The sequence below is a fragment of the Cibotium barometz genome, chromosome 28, assembly GCF_041138505.1.
Source record: "Cibotium barometz isolate CiBa-2024 chromosome 28, ASM4113850v1, whole genome shotgun sequence".
Taxonomy (NCBI): Eukaryota; Viridiplantae; Streptophyta; class Polypodiopsida; order Cyatheales; family Cibotiaceae; genus Cibotium; species Cibotium barometz.
This window is the reverse complement of record NC_141073.1, coordinates 40518139-40535289: the sequence shown is the minus strand read 5'-3', so window position 1 is coordinate 40535289 and position 17151 is coordinate 40518139. Positions and strand designations below refer to the sequence as shown.

The window sequence follows — 17151 nt, the reverse complement described above, 5'->3', positions numbered from 1 at the left end:
GGGGCGGATGGCTTGGAGAGGCAGTCACCTAAAGGATGCACATCTGAGGTCCTGATTGAAGCATGTATTCAGTTGGGATTTCAGATTTCATGAGAAAATTCCTCTTTTGCATTTGAAGATGAGAGGTAGACTCTCATATGTAACTTGTTGAATGAGGTTTCAAGCTAGGATTTGAGATGTAATTGTTTTTTGGTATTTAAAAATATATATATGGGTTTAAAAAAAAGAATTTGGTATACTAACATTTTTTGAAGGGTACTTTTATTTTGCAAGTGTCACATGAAAGACAATAATATTATTATGGTATAACCGGTCATGTGAATTTTACATACCTACCCCTCACAATCAAGCCTGCCAGTCAGACACACTGGTGACCGTAGTATGTACACAGTGCTCTCTCTCTCTCTCTCTCTTGTATAGTCATTTCACCCCATGCCGCTCTCTCTCTCACGCATGGTGATAGTACACAACACACACACACAGAAGGACACACCTATACACAGCCGTCTCACCTCGTGTCCACTCCGGCCGCATTGGTTGAACTTGTGCTGTATGGCGTGGGCGGGCTGATCATACACAGTACTCTCTCTCTCTCTCTTGTATAGTCATTTCACCTCTCTCTCTCACACATGGTGATAGTACACAACACACACACACACAGAAGGACACACCTATACACAGCTGTCTCACCTCGTGTGCACTCGGGCCGCATTGGTTGAACTTGTGCTGGATGGCGTGGGCGGGCTGATCATTCTACGGCGACATGAATTTCGAGCCAATTTGGGCCAGACACAGTTTTCAAGCCGTCCAGGTCAGGCATGCTGCAGGCAGTGGTGTGCAGAAAGAGTGTGCACAATTCGACATTCTGGCGTTCGGGGGTCTCCAAGGGCCAAACTTGGAAAACGGGGAAGTGCGGTCACGTCTCGTGTCGCAGGCCAGCTAGTCGCCATCATAAGAGACGGGCTTGCGCGTTACAGCTATGGCAACCTTATCCTCTCGGGTTTGCATAGCCTTTGTCTTATTAGACTTTGAAGGGCGAGCTCGCTCGGTCGTTGACGCTGAGCTACGTTATGCGATTTCATTTTCGAAATGCTCCAGCATGAGCAGCTGGCCCGTCTCCCTGCTATTGTCCATGCTCCTCGTCGAAGAGGGCGTCGCCCAGCAAGGTGGAGCGCGGCCGGCCTCCCAAGCTGCTGAAGCTGCAGCTGGAGCGTGCTGGGGAAGAAGACTGCAGTAGTCGAAGACCTCCAGCACGTTGACGAGGATCGCCATTCGAAGCATTCAGAACCACCAGCACGCAGCCCACCTTCCTCATCAAGCTGGTTCTCCGTCTGCTCAGACGCTCGCGAGTCTCGCCACCGGTTTCGCAAACTCCAGGTCCTCTCACCTTCTCTTCTTTTGCAGCTTCGTCTTTTTTTTTTCTCTCTTCCTTTTGACTTTAGCCTCTACTCTTTGAAAAAAAATCATCTCTCAATTTAGAAAGAGGAAAACAAAAATAAAACCACAGATAATGCCTTCACTCTTCGAAAACAAAATCATCTCTCAATTTAGAAAGATCTCTCAATTTAGAAAGAGGAAAACAAAAATAAAACCACATATTTTTTTTATGATGACAGAAATTCTTATAGATTCAAAATTGAAAAAAAATATGATAGGTCAAGTGCCTTGATAAAAATACACTACAGGGCGATTTTTTGTGAGCACTGGTAATGAAGAACTTTCGTATATTTTTCATTGAAGAAGTATTTATAGTAAATTGTTTTCATTAAAGTTGTGAAGATTATATTATTGCTTATAAATTGGACAATGGCGGGATATGAAAAGACTTATTTGAGATACTTACAAGCTTTTACAAAGAGCATTGGCATTTGATAACATTGTTAAAAGTAATAATCTAATATGATATATGAAATCCTTTCAAAACCTCATACAAGACATGAATTTTAAATAAAGATTGAATTTATACAATTGAAAATAAAAGGAAAGAATAATAAACATATAATTTGTAAAAAGAGTTAACTTTTATCAGAGTTATAATTACACATGGTCAATGTAAAATAAGATTGATAATGATGCATTATGTGGCAAGTCAAATAAGATCGATAATGATGGGTTATGTGTAGGAGGTCAATAAAAAGTATGCAATATGTAAAGGAGGTCAATGAAAAATACGTATATGGGAAGAGTTGAGTGAGAGGACTAATGTGATTTATGTTATTGGGAGGTTGGTGAATTGTACATAGGAAGAGATGAAAGAAAGAACAACAATGATGGAAAAATGAAAGAATAATATTTTAGCATGTACAACGGTGGTTGGCTAAACCCCTCGTTTATATATATAAAGTTCTTTCATCCTCCAGCTATGAAGGCCATCTTTAACTTAAAGTGAAAATTTTCTACATCTACTTTGGAATAGTGAATGTACTATAAAAAAGTCATTCGATCCTCTAATCGTGAAGTTTCTCTTTAACTTGAAATGAAAATTCTCTACATTTATAGAATGGGATGCAATGAATAATATACTATAAAAACGTTTAAAGGATAAGAATGCAACTTTTTTTCACAATAATTTAAATGCTTTATCTTTTCAGCATTATGTATTACATCTATTCTAATGTTTTTAAGATGAGTAAAATTCTTCTATTTTGTATATCTATGGGATGGGACGCAATGAATATTCTATTAAATTAAAGGATAAGAACGTGAAAACACTTAACAATATAGAAATTACTTTATATTTTTAGCATCATACACTACATCCATCCTAATGGTTTCAAGATGTTGTAGAAAGTTTCATTACCTTTTTACTATCATATATTACATCTATCTTGATGTTTTCAAGGTCTTGTAGAAAGTATCATTAGCATCTTTAATTCCATACATATTACATGTTAGTAAGACAATGTACCTTATCTTTTGTAATTAAAAGAATAATCAATGTAGCCAACACTTTCAACTTTTCTTATGCTTAAAAATATATCTTATAGTTCTTGTCATTATTTTATCTCTATTGCTTTAAAGTCAAACACCATACCATTTGATTATAATAATTTGGATTATATTTATTGTTATATATAATCTTAAAAAAAAGGATGATCCATTTTTTAGATTCAAAATGTTATGTTCACTTTATTGAGCAAATATAAATCCCATAGTTTCTTGCATGGAGTAAGAGTGGAGTTTTTTGCATGGAGTAAGAGTGGCATTCAAGATGGTTTATTTTTTTCTAGTAGCAAAGTCTATCCACTAGATCCAGTCAGGAGAACATAATTTTATTCTTCTTAGAAAAAATTAGTTTTGTGGCTTTTAAGTACTTTTGTAAAAATAGTCTTAGCTCAAGTAAATTTATACTCTAGTAAATTCTAAACATAAGATAGTAGTTCAAAGAGAATATAGTGTAAAACCTTTATCTTTTAGGATTATGTATATTAAGGGAGGTTAATCAAATTGGAAGAATCTTGACCAAGGGTCTTTCAATCAAGGACTTACTCTCCTAAATATTCAAGATGAGACAAAAGAGGATACAAAATCTCTTCATTGGATAGTAAAACTGAGAAAGAGGAAGGAGAATACTTGGAACTAGGACTAGCATTATTAGTGATGAGCTAGCTTTAGTGCTTATAATATTAACAACATATAAGAGTTATATTATGTAAAAAAAGTATCAATATGTCGGTCGTGAAAATATTGGCACTTAGCATAGTGTAAATTTGAAAAATTAATTTGGAAGGTTTTTTTTTAATTCTTTGAATTTGAATTATAATTTATATAAAAATAAAAAAAATAAAGCAAATGGGAACATAAAATTTGAATTATACTTTTTAAAAGATAGTGCAAAGGCAAAGACATAATGATCTATTGGGTCAAATTTGAAGGCTTATGGTGTAGATTTTTTTTCTAATCGAACATTTTTTTAATGAATAAAAGGAATATTTTCAAAAAAAGATGAAAGGTATAAGCCCAACCACTAGAAAGAATATTTTCTTTCATCATCGTCTAAAATTAATAGTCGTCCTTATTGAAATCATCATTTAAACTATATATAATCAATTTATTATAGGTACTAAGATAGAAAAGTACTTATACATTAGGTCATGCAAAAGAATTATTTACAACTCTTATGTATTTTGTGTAATGTATAAGGGTTTATATTTTCTTTCATCATCGTCTAAAATTAATAGTCGTCCTTATTGAAATCATCATTTAAACTATATATAATCAATTTATTATAGGTACTAAGATAGAAAAGTACTTATACATCAGGTCATGCAAAAGAATTATTTACAACTCTTATGTATTTTGCGTAATGTATAAGGGTTTATATAAGTCCAAAGTAAAACTTCTTATTTATATGGCTTATTTATAATCCCTTATTCATTACGTCTATGAGAGTTTATGTATAGTTTCAATGTAATTTTTTTATTTATTTGGCTTTTCGAAAAGTCTTTTAAGCATTATAGGTGAAATATAAAATGGAATAAGGGCATTGTCTACTAGTCCAATTTAAAGAAGTTTTCTTACTTCTCTATATATGTATAGATCATTCATGTGATCTTGTATGTTCATTTTCATGGTAAAAATAAATAAAACATCTAAATATAGACAATGCTTGATCTAATGAAATGGTCACTTTGTGGTAGGTTGAGAAAAAGAAGTTAACTTATATTTTTTTTCATATGTTAATAAGTTGTTAAAAAATATAAGTCAACAAGTATGAATTTATGTATATGTTAATAGGTTGTTTAGTATATTGTACATCTATGTTTAGCAAGATTTGAAACTGAGTATTTGTCTCCATAATAAGAACAGTCATCTAATGGACTACACAATTGTGGCTAATTGTGGACTAAGAAAGAAAGATAGAAATAATTAAGTAATAGACAAATTTAATAGTTTCAAATGTATTGTCTCTATCAAGTGTACTATTTCTCCTAAGTTCTCCATGTCTTCTCTTGCTTTTAGGGAGTCCATTTCAGCTTTTCTAGCTAGAGGATTCTAAGATCCATCTTCTTTGTATCTTGAATCTTATGTTATATCAACACCTTCCAATCAGAGACTTCATATGCAAAGACATGATTGCTTTAGTTTCATACATTTTTTTAAAATGTCAGAATATCTTTAGTTTTCTTGATATGCTTGCCATTGGTTGCATATAGATTTTAACATTATGGTTGGAAATACAATCGATATATTTGAGGTTTTATTCTAAGAGGACAAACTAGATAGTAGTAGTTACTCTCTCGGAGTGTCAAATAATGGTTGAATCTTGGAATAACTCTTGAGAGAGTTTCTCTAAAAGCCTTGTATCTCTCTAGAATAGGATTTTAATTAAAATGTTAAATTTTTAAGTTATGTATTTCTTTTGAAATTAGTTTTAAGAGGACTCTTTAAGTCTAAAACAAGGATCAAAGATTATGGAGTAGATCTCAATCTAAATCTAGAGAGAATCTTAGTGCAATTAAATTAGGAGAGAGAAAGTGAGGTAATCAAACTTAAGCATTTAGTCAAATTAGTTGAGTAATAAAGACCGAAGGACTTTATCAAGGAAGTGAATTGATGATCGATATATTTAGGGTATTTGATGAAACATTTATGTCAAGGGATGTGACCTTTGATGAGACTGCTTGTTGAACCTCAGCTCATCCATTAGATGTAGACACTCCTTTTTCATCAACTATCCTTGAAGGAGAGATAGCACCTTTGGAAGACTTTATTAAAGAATTGAAGGAAGAAGATGATGCTCACCAAGAAGTTGTCTCAGGAGGTCTACAAGAGACAAAAGGTAGCCTCAAAGGTTAATATATCATAAAGGTAACAATTAAGACTTTGAACAAATCAAATTTTCTCTTAATATCATTGATGTAGCATGATGAACTTGTCTTCTATGAGGATGCATGTGAGAAGAAAGAATAGATAGATCAATGGACGAAGAGATGATTGCATTTTATAAGAATCACACTTGGGATCTGTGAGCTTTCACTTAATAAGAAAGCTATAGGCTATAAATGGATCTACAAGGAGAGATAGACATGTATAAAGCAAGAATCACACTTTGAATCTATATAAGATTTTACCTAACAATAAAGCCATAGGTTGAAAATTGATTTACAAATTGAAGTACAAAAAGGAAGGGCGGATAGATAGGTACAAAGAAAGACCTGTGGTTAAAGACTTTGATAAAAAATCGAGGGTTAATTATGTAGAGGTCTTTGCATCAGTAGTAGCCAAGATGAATTTCATCGGATTAGTCGTTTCTTTATAGTCTGTTCATAAATGAAAATTGTGGTAAATGAATGTCAATAATCCTTTCCTCAATGGTCAGCTTGAGGAAGACGTCTACATGCAAGTAGCTAACAAGGTATGTCAGCACGAATGGAGCATCTCGTTTGCAAGATGCAGAAGAGATTGGATGGTCTGAAAGAAAGAGCCAAGTATGACAGAATTGATGAGCATCTCAAAGCTCAATGTTTTCAAAAGAGTAATGTAGATTATACTCAACCACATGGTGAAAAGGAAGAACATTAGTCTTGTTCTTTTGTATGTTGATGATTTGATTTTGATAAGAAGCAATGAGGCCATGGTTGCAACTCTCAAATCCAAACTCTCAGATGAGTTTGAAATAAAAGTTATTGGATAGCTACATTATATTTTTCAAATTATCTCATTGGATTGTAGCCAAAAGAGTGCTCAGGTACTTGAAAGGTACTCAATATTAGGATATCTTATATGCAAGTGACATTCTAGGTCTGCACGGATTTAGTGATACTGACTATGCAGCTTGTCTGATGGATAGAAGAAGCATTAGTGGCAATGCAATCTTTCTTGTTTTAGGTGCCATTTCATAGTATTTTAAGAAGTAGAATATAATCCACCTTTTTTATACGGAGGTTGAATACAAAGCTTTAATCACCTTTGCTTGTAATGCTATATGATTGAAAAGATGTTTGTAAGAACTGGGTTTGTCTTTATGGAGTTGATGGTCCTACTCTTATTCTTTATGAGAATATATCACTTGAAGTCTTAGTCAATAATCTAATAATGCATCAAAGGACCAAACATATTAAAGTCAAAACATTTCATTAGAGGGAAGGTATACTTAGGTGACATAGTGTTGCAGCATTACAATATCAAAGAACATGTTATAGACATCTTCATTAAAGCCTTGGACAAAGAGCTCTTTTTTGAGTAAAGATTAGGCTTTGATATTATGGAGCTTTCCTTAAGGAAAGTTGTTTGAAGATTAATGGAAGGCTCCACAGTTGGTCTATGCTTGGAGTAAGGAAAGACTCAATAGTCTTCGATAAAATAAATATGTTTTAAAATTTTTATTTTTTAATTTTGTAGGTCCAAGTTAGTTGTGTGAATCAATCGATTGAATCAGTTATTGGAGTCGACTAACTAAATCAATTGACTAAAAAAGTTGTTGGATTTAGCTTCTGATCTACGGAGTCTATCAGAGTCAGCTTTCTAAATCAATTGATCGAATCAGTCTGTTGAGGTTAGCTTCTGACCTACAGTGTTAGTTGTCTAAACAAAGATTTAGACTTGTTGCTAATCTTGAGGGAAGGTGTTAAAAGATGTAAGATTCACATCATTTATAAGGTTTGTAAAGTCTTGAAAATGTGTCGTTTGTTTGATGGAAAGCAATTCTTACATCAAAAGAGAAATTACATGTCGTCTTGTTTGGAGGTAGTTTTGTCTAATCGGTACAATTTAGTTGTTGATAAGAAGTTAATTTTTTGGTCAGAGCTACTTGATTACATCGAGTGTAAGAATACAAAGATAAATTTGTAATCATGACTTGTTTGCTTACTATTAACGATGAGTTACTTTGATAATTATAAAAGAATGTCTTATATGCAGCTATTGGTAGTGAATAAGAGTGAATAAAGTTCACCTATTGAGTGTGTGTATAGTCTAGTCTAGCACTCACAATAGTGTAGTGATTGTAATATATGAGCTAATTGAGCTTCTTCTTATTAGAATAAGATTTTGGAGATTAGTCTCTTTAAATTAGAGTTAAAATTTATCATTAATGTATCTTATCTGATTTAGTAAATAGAAACAATGCTTCTTGGTTGTACATTGCTTATTTAGTATGATTGCTATTTGTTGTCACATTCTCTTATCTCCTCAATTTAACACTTCGTTGGTTAAATATTTATTGAGTATGAAATTTATTTGTGAACATGAAGATAAATTTACATCTTCTTGATGACTTTGATATTTTATACTGACTAAAGTTACTCTCCTTTGATAGGCTCTCAAAATCTTTCTACTCATTGAAAGTCATGGATTTTTTTATAAATTGTATAGCTCCTAGTTTCTCTAGAATTTTTATTTAAGAATATTCTAAGAACGTATGTCTTGCTTTTCAATAACTTATCGTATCAATCATCCGTATCCATGGTTTTTCTTGTTAACAATCTTAATATGGGATTGATCATGGTGATAGACACAAGATTAAGCATAAGATTAAGGTGGATTATACCACACTAAAAACTACACGATTAGAGAGAGATTGCACTCAACACAAGATCAGAAGATCTCTATTGCATCTCTCCAATGAACCATACAATGAGGATTTTAATATAGATAGCTCTTATCTCACTCTACATGTTTGCATCTATGTGGCACTCTTTTGGTCAATACTCATACCATATAATCACATGTGGTATTCTTATCTTACCATAATATCTTGCATTCCTAAGATGCGTTCACATACTCAACTAAATAACCCATTCATTTTACATTATATATCTCAATATCCTTTTTCTCAATGTAAACTTGGGTGTGTGCATATAATCTCTCCAATCAATTTGATCAACTCATCTCTCGTCCTCAATAATTTAGCATTACCAAACTCAATACCCAAGACCATACTAAGGAGTTTGAAAAAATTTTAATTTTCATTTTGTAAGATTAAAAAATGAGAGCACCGTGAACCTATTGAAGATTTTTATCCAAATCTCCTCATATGACATATCGTTGAAAAGCTTTTGAATAGTATGTTTTACATTCACACTCCAAAAATTTTGAAATTGGTATGTTTAAGATGCACCAAAAAGATTGAAAAGAAAATTCTTAAAGTAGTGGGATTTTTTCAAAGTTCCTAATATAGTTTCTCGCTCAATGCAAATTGGAGTGTTCAACAAGTGTGCATGTGTCTATCCAACCTAAATCTGAAGTCTATTTTTAGCTCACTTGTTCCATGAAGTGCGACACCTATGCATGCACAACTCAATGTACACCAAATTTACAAATTGTTTCTTACACCCATGGGTCCGGGCAGGGGACTCTTATAAAATGTGGGTGAGAAAATAGTCTTTTTTATGATGCGAGTAAGGGAATGGTACCTCTTAAATGTGGTCAAAATCCATGGCTTTCATAAAATTGATATTTATCCATTATTTCATGCTCACATTTGCGTGGTGTTGCATTTGTCTCCAAGCTTGTAAACTTTAGCTTTTATCTATTTTTATTCAACGGTTGATTTTTCATGTCCATGGTTCTTTTCGAGTTTCTTGTTTTTACAAACTTGTATTGATAAACTTGTCACTTGAGTGTTGGAATTAGGGTTGCAGGAAAGTACACAAAGCTTGGAGAAGAAGCAAGAATGCACACAACACAAAGTGTATTAGATTGTGTCAATGTATAAAGATAAGTTAGCTCTAGAAAGATGGGCGTATATACAAGCCGGGAGAAAAAATCTTCTGAAGAGGAAAAAAGTATTTCGGCGGTCTTAAGTGTTCACACATCACTGTCTATATATATGATAATAAATTTTTCTTGAGAGATGGTGTGAACGAGAGCTGGCACTCATGTATAGGGGAGTGTCATGTTCGAAGTAGATCAATTCACAAAAAGACGCAAGTCCAAAGCTTTGTGGAAAGCTTCAAACTTCGCACGAGGAAGCGTCTGTGGAAAGATCGACGAGGTTATCTTGTGTTGGCACATAGGTCAAGCTGATCTCTCCTGCTGAGAGTCTCTCCCTGACATAGTGATAATGCACTTCAATATGTTTTGTGCGAGCATGAAAAACTGGGTTTCTCGTAACTGTCAATGTGCTCTGACTGTCAGTGAAGATAGAGGTGGCAGACTCCTGTCCAACATCCAAGTCAGTCATAAGTCGTTTGAGCCACACTCAACCGTAGCTGTGAAAGCTATCTTGTACTCAGCTTCACAACTAGAAGTGGCCACAGTAGGTTGTTTCTTGCTAAACCAAGATATGCATGAGTTACCGAGCATGAAACAAAAATCACTTGTGGACACTCTTGTGTCATAGCAACCAGCTCAATTTGAGTCCGAAAAAGCATGTAAATCTGATGGCAACGATCTTCCCTTAGGATAAAACAACCCAAGATGTATGGTGTCACTCAAGTAGTGAAAGATGCATTTAACTGTCTTTCAATGTTGAGACCCTGGGCTATGCATAAACCTGCTCACTTGTGAGACTGTAAACTGAATGTCCGGTCTCGTAATGCATACATAAATGAGGCAACCAACAGCTGTCTGATAGAGTAACATCAAAGTGATCTCCAGCATCATGAAGACTTAACTTCAAACCTGTCTCCATTGGAGTAACAATAGGCTTGCAGTCTTTAAGGTCAAATCTCTGCAACAATGTTTCAATATACTTTGTCTGATACAAAGCAATACCTCCATCACACTGCTTAAATTGTATCTGTAAATGTCTCAAATCTGACATCTCAAAAGAGGTATTCAAATCAGCCTTAAAATCAGCAATATGACTTTCATTTGGTCCTGTGAACAGCATGTCATCGACATAGAGAGCAATGCTTAGATGTACACCATCCACGTGCTTTCTGTTGGACTATTCTGAAACCCATGTACAGTCAAATATGCATGTATCTTTTCATACCAAGCTCGTGGAGCTTGCTTTAAACTATATAAAGCCTTTTTCAACTTGTATACTTTGTTTTCCTGTCCTCTTTGAACAAAATCACGAGGCTGCGATACATACACCTCATGCAAATCTCCATTCAAGAACGCAGTCTTTATGTCCAGCTGATGTACATTCCAATCATTATGAGTTGCCAATGCACAAATGCTACGAATGGTAGTCATATGACAAGTGGGAGCAAAGGTCTCATCAAAATCAATGTCTTTTTTTTTGAGCATAATCTTTTGCAACAAGTCTAGCCTTATAGCGATCAACATTGTCATCTGGCTTTTGTTTCAATTTAAAAATTCACTTACATCCAATGGCTTTTTTACCAATAGGTAAATCGCACAAAGATCATGTACCATTCTTCATTATAGCATCATATTTACTTTGCATTGCAGTCAATCAATTTTTTGAATTTTGTGCCTCATCAAATGAAAGAGGTTCTTCCTCTTCACACATACTAGACACAACCAAAGCATAACAATCTGATGTATAAGAGGCATGCTGAAAATCTGAACGAGTATGATTAGTCATAGGTGCATCAATCTTATTATCACGCAAGGTTTGCACCAGTCATTTAGGCATACCTCTAGCCTGCTTATTTTCAGTCCTATCCTCATGAATTACATCCTGCAAATCTGCATCAGAAATAGGCTGATCTATGATGTCGTTTGAAATTTGCATAGGTTGAATATTTACCTCATTACCTGACTTACATTTAAATTTTCACTTATAAAGAGAGGCAACAACGTATCAAATACATCCCGTGAGCTCACACCTCTTTGGTTCATGATAACAAGGGTTGCACAGCATCTTTCACAAAAACATCTCGACTAATCAAGATATGCTTTGATTATGGATGATACAATTTGTAACCTTTACTTTCAGCACTGTAACCAACAAAAATGCATTTGACAGTCTTATCATCCAATTTTTTGCGGTGTTGTATAGGCACTAAAGCATAGGCTAAGCAACCAAAGACACGCAAGTGACTAATAGAAGGCTTCTTGCCATGCCAAGCTTCGTATGGAGTAATAGACTGCAAGGCCTTAGTGGGACACTTGTTGAGTACATATGCAGTACACATGACAGCCTCAAGCCAAAACGCATGTGGCAAAGCTTGGCTCTTGACCATACATCGTGCCATCTTTATAAGTGACCTGTTCTTCCTCTCAGCAACACCATTTTGCTGAGGGGTATATGGCACTGTACATTGGTGTTTTATCCCATGACTAGCCAAAAATGCATCAAACTCTTTAGACAAGTACTCTCCTTCTCGATCAGAACGGAGGGTGTCCATATTACAATTGGATACATTTTCAATCATAAGCAAAAACTGTTTGAAGTACAAAAACACTTCGGACTTTGTCTTCAGTGGATATACTCATGCATGCCTTGAGTAATCATCAATGAAAGTCACAAAGTACAAGTGTTTACTAAATGACGGAGTTTGCATAGGTCCACATACATCACTATGTACAAGTTGTAATTTGCGAGTGACCCGCACAGAACCATTCTTTGGAAACGCAGAATGTTGTATTTTGTCCAAAATGCAGCCTTTACAAACATGTTTCAATGGTGCCTCAAGAGGGAGCAATGAAGCAACCATATCAAATTTCTGCAAACGCAGCAAACTAGCAAAGTTTAAATGACCAAAACGAGCATGCCATAGTTTTGCATCTGAAACTGTCTTTTCATCAGAAATTGCATTTGCTGAATCTTTCACACACTTGTCATAAGAATTGAGCTTATACAGTCCACGAAACAAGGTGTCAGAAACAATAATCGTATCACCAGAAGTCAAATTATGAACAGTACATCTGTCATCCATAAATTTGACTACAAGTCCAAGTCTAGCAAGCGCAGAGACAGACAATAGATTCTTCTTTATCTCTGGTATATACAAAGCATCTGAAAGTGTGAAAACGTTGTCATTTGCAGCAGTAAGCATAATTTTACCAATGCCCTTCATTGGGTAAGAAGCATTATTGACACATGTGACAGTATTCTCATTAGGGATAGCCTCAAGAGAAGTGAACATATCACGATGCGAGGTAATGTGCTTTGTAGCACCACTGTCAAAATACTATACACGAGTCAACAGAAACTGCCAAACATGCATCATGTACAGATGGGTCATACTGACAATACACGCTAAACGTCCATTCTGTATCCTGCACAACATTTGCAGAATTTGCATTTGTAGAAGCATCCGCTATTGTGGTTGCATTTGACTCTTTCTTCTTTGCCTCTTTAGTCTTTAGCTTAGGGCAATTCTTAATGACATGATCATTTGCCTTACAATAGTTGCACCTGGTCTTTTTCTTGTCTTTATCAAGAGCCTTCTCAGACTTATTGTTGCTACCTGTGGAAGGAGAAGTCGCAGACCTACTAATAGGAGAAAAGACAGTGGGAGGGGCTGTCTTACCACTTCTTCTCTGTTGCTGGGAAGTAATAAATGCTTGATCAACTGCACGCTGTCTAGTCCTGTTTTGCCTGGACTACGTTTCTTGTTGCAAGAGCTTGTTGACTAAAGTATCATACTTGACAGCATCAGGTCCGTCCTCGTTAAGAAGTCTCCACGTGGAAGCAAAAGTCTGATATGTCTCAGGTAAAGCATCAAGAACAGTCTGCACAAGAGAATGATCAAGAATAATCTCACCTGCAGAAATCAACTGTTCTTTGAGATCTTTAATCTCAGCAAGAAAAACATTCATTTTATCTTCTTGCATAATCTTCAATTCTAGCTCTTTACGCAGGTAAGCGATTTTTGCCTCGTTATGACCTGCATACAAACCAGCTAGAATATCCCAATCTTGTTTTGTTGTTTTAGCTGAACGAATATGTGGGGTGATGTTACGTTTGACAGAAAGTGCAATCAAGGCATGAGCCTGCGCATCTTTACCATCCCAACGAGCTTGTTCAGCAGTGGGTAAAACAACAGCAACAGTAGAGCTGCTAGAACCTGCAACATCCTCAACAGATCCTATATCCACAGAACCTGGACGTACATCCATACCCTGCACAATGTTCCATACTCCTTTTGCAACCAAAACATGCTGCATCATGTATGTCCAAAGTAGGTAGTTGCTGTCTCCATCCAGTTTGTCTTCAGCAGACAACATGCGAAATACATCATTGCTGTTATCAGCCATGGCCATTGACTGAAACTAATGTAAAAGTTGCCTGTAATGAAGCAAAGACTAAACAGAAAACAACTCGTGCTATGTAGCGCGGTCCACAATAGAATACGTATGCCTGTTTTGCAAAAAATTGCACTGTCCAAATTTCTGCAAAAAATGACAAAAACACCTGTGCAGAACTTGAAATGTAAAAACAGAGTCCGAAACGACCTCAGATGCAATTTTTGAGAATGCGAAGCCCTACGGGTTTATTTGCAGAGTATAGGGACCTGCAAGCGCTCGTGAAAGCTCACCTCAATCAGAGAACGTGAGTCGGAGGGTACTGGCGGTGTAGCCCTGGGAGCCGATGCCTGCTCTGATACCAATTGTTGGAATTAGGGTTGCAGGAAAGCACACAAAGCTTGGAGAAGAAGAAGCAAGAATGCACACAACACAAAGTGTATTAGATTGTGTCAATGTACAAAGATAAGTTAGCCCTAGAAGGATGGGCGTATATACAAGCCGGGGAAAAAAACCTCTTAAAGAGGGAAAAAGTGCCTCGGCGGTCCTAAGTGTGTTCACACACATCACTGTCTATATATATGGCAACATTGAGGTCACACAATGAAGTGTCAAAGCATCTCTTCTTGATCTTCTCGTTAGTTGAGAGTCAATCTCCAGTAGTCTTTGTGTCAAGTCTCTTAAGGCCACTTTGACCTTCATCACCATAAGTTATTAGAGAGAGTCCTCTCTCTTTCCATAAGCTTGCTATCCAAGCTTCTAACATCCACTCATTCTGTACACTCCATTATGCTTCCTTCCATGAAGCATTCACCTATGCCCAGTCCTTTATGAGTATAAAAAAACAACAAACATTTTGCAGCAACATAGTGCTTCCTATTGAAGCACTATTCAACTTGCATGTTCCTCATATTGACATGTACAACAAATTCCAAGGGTGCTTCTTCACATGTTCTCTCAAACAAAACTACACAACCAGCTCATCTTTCATGAGAAAATCATTGAGCACAATCAGATCCACTTGGACTTTAAGTAGCCCGTAATTGCTTGTTTTCACATGAACAAGCATGCACCTCACGTGCTCTCACTATTTGCAAGAGCCTTAGGGATCAAAGTCCTACCACATAGCAACCCTTAATAAAAACGAGTATTCTTCCATGCTCAAACACCAAATTAGAGGCAAAATCACCAAAATACCTTCACAAATCTCCGTGGTAGCTTCTCCTTAATGATAACTCCATTTTGTATTCTCCATGATGTAAATCTTCTCTTCAATCTTGACGATGGTGGTTGCATTACATCTTCCTTGATGCAATCTTCAATTGGTAGCTTCTAGTCTCCTTCTTCCAATGAAAGTCTCTCAAATCCTCACAAATGTAAATATAAATGAGAATATTAGTGTGCATAATTTTTTTCTTAATTAAAATGCTAATATATAATGAAATGCTTAATCAAATAAACACATAATGAAGAAAACTATACATGAATATTCAGCATCACCAAGAGTCCACCCAAGCTTTGATACTATGTTAAGAATCCTAATATGGGATTGATCATGGGTGGTGATAGACACAAGATTAAGCATAAGATTAGGTGAGTTATATCACACTAAAAATTCCATGACTAGAGAGAGATTGTACACAATGCAAGATCTCTATTGCATTTTCCTAATGAACCATGCAATGAGGCTTATAATATAGATAGTCCTTATCTCACTTTACATGTGTGTATCTATGTGGCACACTCTTTTCTTCTCTTCTTGTTAACATTCACACCATATAATACCACATGCGGCATTCTTATCTTACCACAATATCTTGCACCCATAGGGTGCGTTCACATACTCAACCACATTTCAACATTCCCAAGATCAATGGATAGTTCTTTCTAATCTCCCTTAGGTCCACAACATGAAAATCCACAAGTGTGGTTACACTAAATACTATAACTAGAACTTTTACCATAGTGACTTCTTGGAGGAATCTAATGGCAAGACTGTATTGGGGAGTTTGAGAAAATTTCATTACTTTGGAAATTTTCTTCTCAATATACTTTTTGGTTTATCAAATCCAAAGTTGTTGGAGAATATGGATTTATAACCTAGTCTTCAAGAGCTTTCCAATGATATGTTAAATGAGATGGTTGTGACAAAGCGTAGAAGGGTTTGCCATGCTTTTGTTTTTTAATCTTGCAAAATGAAAATTATGATTTTTTCGAACTCTCTAATATGACATTTGGTTATCAACTACTTTGATCCTAACTCTCATATCCATTCTGTCATACACATAAGTAGGCATCACATTGCACGAGTGTCTACCATCCAAACAAGCATCTTTAATCTTTATCTCTTTAATATTAACATCTAGTGTGTGAGAAAAAGGATTAACATCTAACAAAAGCATCATCTTAAACCAAGCTCAAACCAAGCTAGTCATGGCTATCTTTTTATTGTATGTTTTGAGTGACACACATTGAGACATTTGCTTTCTTATCTCTATGGGCTCAAGGCTAATAGCTGGGATAGGGTTATGGTGGATACCATACATTTCTTTAGATCTTACTACACAATGGATTAATTTGTTTCTCCCTCCCCTATCCTCAAAGCATAAGGATGAATATGCTTTCTAGGCTTTCTAGGACGTTTAGTACTTCATAACTTATTTATTGTTGTCTTTAATTTAAATTTAAATTTCATTGGCTCTAAAGGACTTTCCGTACTTGGATCCTTTCTTTTTATCTTCCTTGGCCTTTGGCGACCAATTAGCCCAGATCATTGTTGGATTGACCATTATGGAACAAACCAAGCCTTCTTGTTTTGTAACAAACTTGTAACATCTTCTTGAAGAATGGCTACTACCTGTGTGGTTGTTTCCTAATATTTGGATATTGCATTGGACACAATTGCATTAGTCCCTGATCCTCCAAAGCTGACAAGGTGGTCTGAAACCATGTAAGTGTCAAGTCTTGACTACACACCGATACTTTTGGCAATCCTGTAGGGGAACTAGTATGCTAGGTAGAGAAGTAGAAAGATAGAGGTTAGTTTTAGGTCGGTCTTCCGCAGTTAGTTTAGGAAATAGTGAAGTGCATAAGAGAAGG

At 35.5% G+C, this 17151-nt stretch overlaps 1 long non-coding RNA gene across 8 annotated transcripts in view; it reads left to right on the top strand.

Annotated features, from left to right (window-relative positions):
* The first annotated feature begins 581 nt into the window (after window positions 1-581).
* LOC147622821 (uncharacterized) overlaps window positions 582-17151 on the top strand; it is an 80768-nt gene continuing 64198 nt past the window's right edge. For 2 of the 8 annotated variants that reach the window (XR_015269533.1, XR_015269532.1), the window contains exon 1: window positions 582-1377. This is a non-coding gene — a long non-coding RNA (uncharacterized LOC147622821). The other 6 variants (XR_015269530.1, XR_015269529.1, XR_015269534.1 and 3 more) reach the window with 6 other exon arrangements.